The sequence below is a fragment of the Camelus dromedarius genome, chromosome 6, assembly GCF_036321535.1.
Source record: "Camelus dromedarius isolate mCamDro1 chromosome 6, mCamDro1.pat, whole genome shotgun sequence".
Taxonomy (NCBI): Eukaryota; Metazoa; Chordata; class Mammalia; order Artiodactyla; family Camelidae; genus Camelus; species Camelus dromedarius.
Window position 1 is genome coordinate 19,372,587 of NC_087441.1, and position 6,826 is coordinate 19,379,412.

At 45.0% G+C, this 6,826-nt stretch overlaps 1 long non-coding RNA gene across 2 annotated transcripts; it reads left to right on the forward strand.

The window, feature by feature from the left end:
- The first annotated feature begins 3,211 nt into the window (after positions 1-3,211).
- Positions 3,212-5,619, forward strand: LOC135321477 (uncharacterized). Of its 2 annotated transcripts, none has more exons than XR_010381227.1 (4): positions 3,212-3,500; positions 3,627-3,686; positions 3,827-4,010; positions 4,758-5,619. It is a non-coding gene; the product is annotated as an uncharacterized LOC135321477 (long non-coding RNA). The 2 variants fall into 2 exon arrangements; XR_010381228.1 differs by having other exon boundaries at positions 5,299-5,619.
- Positions 5,620-6,826: the final 1,207 nt, after the last annotated feature.

Here is a 6,826-nt window from a genome sequence, read left to right on the forward strand (position 1 = left end):
GTGAGTGCCTATGACAGCTCATGTCAAAAGAGGGAGATAAGAAGTTTTCTGCCAAGAAGACAAGTGGGTATCAAGGCAAAATTAATACAGACAAGCAAAACACTATGAACAAAATCACAAAAGTTTAAACAAAGACAGGATCCAATCCTGCACTGGAGGAAAAAAAAAATAAATGAAAAAATCCTGTTATTCTGAGGATGAATCCATACCTGTAAGAACAAGAGTCAACATTTTGGACAAAAGTAAGGCAGTCCTGGGAGCTCCTCATGTGTTCCATTGCTCAGTGGTGGATATAAAAGTGTTCAGCTATGATCTTGCCTTCAAAAATAAGCAGGAAGACTTCATAGTAGTTTCTGGAAGACTGTCCTGAGTGTCCATTTTTATAATCCCATTTTACTTGTTAATGACTAGCTACGTGGTTTACATTTTAGATTTCCTGTGAGGAAAACTGGGAAAACATAAAGAGAACAAACCTTATACAGATATTTGAGGGGCTCTTTTATTTTTGGGGACGAACATTTGAGCAATGCTGGGGTCAGTTCATGTGGGCTTTACTGAGCTTTAGAGAATGAATGAAATTCTTTCTGGTAGGTTCTCAAGGCATCAACATTCATGGATGAAGAGAATGCATCGTGAAGGGAACTGCGATGCGGCCCCCATCTAGACGACCTCCAGGAACTGCAGTCAAGTGTGTGACGTACGCCACCATCTTTATTCCTCCATAGGAGATTCTACAGATAATAATGTGAGAAAGGAGTCTCTGCTGGATGCCAGCCTGTCAGGCAGGACATCTCTTCAGAGGAGCCAGCACCTCAGCACTGCGCACACCGGCTTGTCTACACTGACCACTGTGTCATGATGTAATCCTCCTTAGCTCCACGGGTCTCACCTCTGCAGCCTACCACGGGAGTCTGGTCGTCTTTTCAGAAGATCATAGCAATTTCTCCTTTGTTAGACTCTGTCTGCAGGACTGACTCTGGATAACTCTAACATCTTCAGCTCCTCCAGTCAATAGCCTTCAGGGCTCATGGATAAGACCCCCCGACCTGCCTCTCATGAAAATTGCTTGAGGCTTCTTGAGTCTTCCTTATAGGTCTTCCCCTTAGATTATTGCGTGGCATACTCCCACCCCGGTGCTCTCCCTCCCATTACTCAGACGCTCCACACCTCCCTCTCACAGCAGCACCTCATCATTGCTTACCTCTGTGGGTTCCTTCTCTCTTCACTCTGGACTCTGGTTCTTGAGGGCAACAGAGTCTTGGAAGCTTCTTAAGGGCTGGTACCCTGGCACCTGACTCATGCTGTTGGCCTCTGTTTGAAACACCTTTGCTCCCTCTGTCTGTCTACCTAATTCACTCATTCATGCTTGCGAGACCTCAGTTTAAATTTTAATTCCCTAGGGAAGACATTTCTGACCATAAGACTTCACTGAGGTCCCATACCATATGCTTTCATAGTATTCTGTACTTCATAGCATATACCCCAGTTTGCAGTCTTTTATTTGGGTTATTTGTTTAATGTCCATATTTCACACTAGAGAGGAAGCCATGTGATGGAAAGGACTGGGTCTGTTTTCTTGCCATTGCATCTGCTGGGCCCAGCTCAGTGCTTGGCACAGAGTCAGGGCTAAATAAATACATCTCCATCTAATGAAATAAAGGAGTAATGACTAAATGAATGAAAGAGTGGATGCTGTGTTTTAGTCACACAATCACCGGAGTCCAGGTGACTCTCCTCAGTTTAGTTAAAAACATGGATCCTAGTCAATTTAGGTAAGTTATTTAGCCTCTCTGGGCCTCTTGTCCTCATCTGTAGAATGGGGATAATAAAAGTGCCTAATAAGGATGCAATGAAACTATATGTAGTTACATAGATAGACAGACAGACAGACAAATAGAGATACATACTGTGTATGTATCTTTAAATACTTAGAAGAACGCCCAGCATACAGGAAGCACTAAACAGCATATACCCACACCTTAAAAACCCTCTCCCTATGATCATGGAATTCTCATGATGGCCACATTCAGTCAGGGCTATTCCAATGCACTTAGCCTGGCTCGTATTAATATCAACATTTCATCTAATCTCTCTGTATATTTTCAGTGCTTATTACCCTGTATCTCTGGGTTCTCCAGGTCTGACTTGTCCATCGGTGGAACAGGCACAGTGCCCAGGTCCATCATGCTTGTAGAGACCCACAAAATGTTTTAATTTCTTCAAAAATCTGAAGGGGGAAAAAGACCTTTTAGGTTAAAGAAAAATGTTCTAATATATAATGTTAATATATTTGCCTTTACTCCAACATAGTCATAAAATACGTATTTTGTTCGCTTGTTTGCTTGTTTTCATGGAGGAGGAAGGGGCCCAGGAAAGTCAGAATGCAGCCCGGCAGTTCCCAGCTCAATGCTCTGCATCAGAGCCTTCATTCTTCACTTAAAAGAAATGAGAACGGGGGGGGGGGGGGGGCAGGGGGAGGGGAGTATGGCTCCGTGGTTAGAGTGCATGATTGGCAGCCTCATTTCAATCCCCAGTGCCTCCGCCACGGAAATTTAAAAAAGAAAAAAAAGAAAGAAACGGGTTTTCTTAGATTAACAAATGGGAAAGGCTTAACAAGTAGGAAAATAAATATTAAAAAAAAAAGAAAGAAATGAGAACAAAAATGCCAGTGTGGCACATCACAGCTACGGACGCCATCTGAATAGTTCCTAGTAAGAGCCGGCAGCGCATTAAGAAAGCACAGCCCTGCCAGGCTGTAGGTGATCTATCCTGCGTCCTCCCTCCGAAAGCAAATGCGCCCATCTAGAGCCGGACTGCAGAGAGGACTGCGCTCTCTCTCCCTCTCCGCGCACCTCCTCACCCACACATTTCCGGCCCACACTCCCCTTTCCCCATCTTCCCCTGTTCACTCTCTCCTGCCCCCTGCTGGCAGGCTTGCTCTCACACACTCCTAGCCTCCTCTTAACTCAGCCTCCGGATGGTCCCCTGTGTTTCTCACACTGCTTTGCAACGTTGGCATTGCCTTTGGGTCCCTCGACCACATCCCTGTCTTCCTTCTCATCGCTCATCATTCTTGCACATTATTTGCTTTTCTGGGCATTGTAGGTTTTTTGTTTGTTTGTTTGTTTTTTGATTCCAAGCTCAGAACTCGTTGTTTCTTCTGTTATCTTATTTATTCAGCTCTGTGCTCTTAAGCTTTTTTTTTTTTTTTTTTGTCTTCTTTCTCTTGCCCAGCCCTGTTTTGGTTTTCTGTTAGTTCCTTTTATTTTTTTTTTTTTCTGCTTCCCCTTCCTCTGAGGACCTGGTCCCTTCCCTCCCACTGCTAACCAGGGCTGTGGAAACTCCACCCTCTGTGCTGACCCACACAGTCACGAAGACCACAGGAAAGGAGACTTGATGTGTGATAGAGACCTCTTCTTCCTGAATTGGGCCTTCATGCACAGACACTAATTAGATCGTTAATTTTTCAATGAAGACATTGGGAAGGACAGAAAGAGAAGGCAAGTGGATTGCACATTCTGATGCTTGGCTCCATATCACAGTCATAAAATTACCTGGGCTATCCAGTCATCCAGAGAAAATGTGGCTCCCTTGTTTTGTTTATAGTCAATCTGCTTGCTTTGCAGACCAGCACATCTGCCCGGCCCAGACCAACTCCCCACCACCACACGCACACCATCTGGTTGGTAAGCTAAATTAATTGTTCATTCTTCATTACATGTAGGACAGATCCTGTAAATTAGCCTCTTTAGCAAATATTTGGGCTCTCCTTTGGGCAAAAAAGCTCAGGACCTCAGATGCTTCTCCATCCCTGCTCATCCCTAAGGTGCCAGGCTTAGGTGCTGTTCTCCAGGTGCTGGAAAGGAACATGGTGCCCCTGCCTCTTCTGGTCCAGGGGGGCCAATACTTCACCTGTTGATGTTCCCAGATGAAGCCTGAAGCTGCTACAACTCATAATCTGGTCTCTATCAGGCCCACCTCTGCTCTCTGGTATCCTGGAGTCCTCTGAGGTATGGCTGAGAACACATGATCCTTGGCCCCGAAGCCCAGCCCCAGGGAAGCACTGGAGCTACTCTTCCTGTTAGGTTCTCAGCTACTTCTGGGTCTTGTCTGTATCACTGGAGTGTTAAGGTCACCCAGGAAAGCTAAAAGTAGCTTCTCCTTCCATCTAACAGGGCTCCATTTAGTTAAATTTCACTGTCAGCTGAAGAAGCTTCCTCTCAAATCCTAAATGGGAATCAGGACAGAAATGCCCACTGCCCCCAGACACCCCTTACTTATCTGACGCATGAAACAATACTAGTCTATACTGAGATGAGGCTTAATATGTGCTTCGCATGGTTTAAGTCTCACAACAACCCTATGAGGAAGATGTACTACTATCATTCACATCTAGGAGGTGTGGAAGCTGAGGTACAGAGAGGTTGCATGTCTCACTCAGGGTCACACAGCCCTGTAGTAGAGGGTGGAGCCAGTACAGGAGTCCTGGTGCTCTCAGACTGTGCTCTCTTGCCTCCTCTGGAACCCCTTGGCCTCTTCCCTTCACTCTTCCTTCTTGTCCTCCCCACCCCTAGGCCAGAAAAAGGCAGGATTTATTTTCCCCATGTCATACGCGGTCTCTACTGTGAAGCTGGTTTATTTACTATATAAAGAACAGCATGGGTTCCCAGTGCTTTTCTTCTGCATTTCCAGAGAGAGACTGTGTGTGGATGTCAGACGTTAGGCAAATGTTTCACTTCTTCCATTGTCCCCTTCAGAGGAATTCTGGGAACTGCTGAGACTGGCTGGTGGCAGCCATCCAACTCCCATATGGAGATGCAGGCTGTGTCCTCGGCAGCTGACGACATCCCTGAGGACATCAGCCACCAGCAGCGGGACTACGTCCTCTGGCAGCAACAGAAGTTGGCCAGGGCTGGCTGGGCTCCTGCCTTCCCCGGCCAGGACATCAGGAGAAGTGACCGTGGCGAGCACCCTGCGTACCCGCAGCTGCCCAACCTGTGACTGCTGGCCCGGGGCTCCACGCAGAGGCCTACCTCTTGCTACAGGGACAAAGACTTTCTCCTTTTACTTTCTTCACCTGGAGGTCCTCATGAAGGAGGATTACTAAAATGGCCACATTTAAGCTAACAGATGGCTTATTCTTATGCTTGCCCTTAAAACGGTCAACTGACCTGACTGACCAGTTGCTACTCATAGCTCCAGGCCCATTGTTAAAATAAAACTATTAATTTTACTGTTTCTGCTTTATTCCAGTAATCGAAAGTAATAATCATACTTGGTTTCTGATTTGTTCTCCAGGGAGAAGGTCACAGAACTGTAACCTTACAAAATTGGCTAAGTACCAAGAAGACCACGCCTTGGGCGCTTACGAGATAAAGAGATGGAGAAAGTGACAAACCCTGGTTTCTACAGAATTGATCACCTGGAGGCATCATGACGCCACTCTAAGTTTTATGATGAAAAAAATGATTCTATTGATTAATTACTGTTTGAGCTATGGCAATATAATCACCCTGCCCCATCCCCAAGGTGGGCTCACAGTTTTGAAGGCACTAGCCTGCTCTGAGTCCCCTTTGCCCGGCAAAGTAACAAAGCTATGTCTTTTCTTCTGAGCTCCAAGACCATGTCTCTGAGTTTCAATTTGGCTTGTCAGGGACAGGGGCTGATGTTTCGGCAACACTCAAACAGGATGGGATTGGGGCTCCTTTGATCGTGTTGACCGTGTTGACCGTTTAGGCCCAAAGCCCCCCAAAATGAGCCGTGCACATTGGAGAATCTTTTGTTTTTCGGGTGTCTAGATCCTCTATCAAAACCTTTAACTACACCGTCTAAGCCTTAGTGTGGTGTGGCTCTGTTGCTCAATTAGCAGTAGCTTTAAGTGGAAGGTCTGGTTTTGTAAAGTGTTATCCTGTAAAATGTGAAGTACAATCTACTGCATGTAGGTCTCGCCATAGATTTTGAAATAGTTCATAGATTTCATTCCTTCAGTCATTTAACAAGCATGTTTTGAGTAGAATCTCTTCTCCCTCTGCATTTCCAGATAAATCTATTCTCTATTCATTCCAAATCCTCTATCAATGTTTCCCCTTCTGAATTTCTAGGATTCTATGTGTCCTCGGGGCTCTAAGGAAGATGTTTCATCTATTTTCAGTGCGGCATTCTAGGATTCTTATGTATCCTCAGGGCACCAAGGAAGGCCTGTCATCTATTTTCAGTATTTTCTACAGAAAGTGTACTTCTATGATAAGGTTGTTTGTATTAACTGAAAACATTTTCTCTGCCTTCAAGAGAAATGATAAATGACTCAGTGGCATTTATGCTGATCAGAAGGTCTGATTAGTACTCTTTAACGAAAATACACGGAAATATAAATAACTTCATTATGAAAGAAATTTGTTTGGAAGATGGAAACTTTGGAAACATGAGGTTCATATGGGCAAATAATGCTTGATAAGACAGGGCCCACTACTACATTGTCACCTTGGCTATGTCTACTGTCCCTCTAAGAGCTCACAACTCACAATCTCATTGTCACTGTGAAAAATGTCTTACACCTATTACATAATTGTCTGTTTCAAGGGATGTCAAGATGCAGTGACTAAAAGGCCATTTTTTGGTTCATATGTGGCCTGGAGTTTCAGGAGCCACTGAGGTCCTAGATTATTCTAGGATCAAAGACTAGATAATAAAAATTGTCACCCCACTTTTTCATGAACTGGGGCTATTGCAATTGATAATGATGTTCAGTGGATTCCCTGATCCCCGTCTTCCAGGAGACCCACACTGGAAAGACTGCGGACCCTTATGGCAGAGCAGTGGTCCTGGG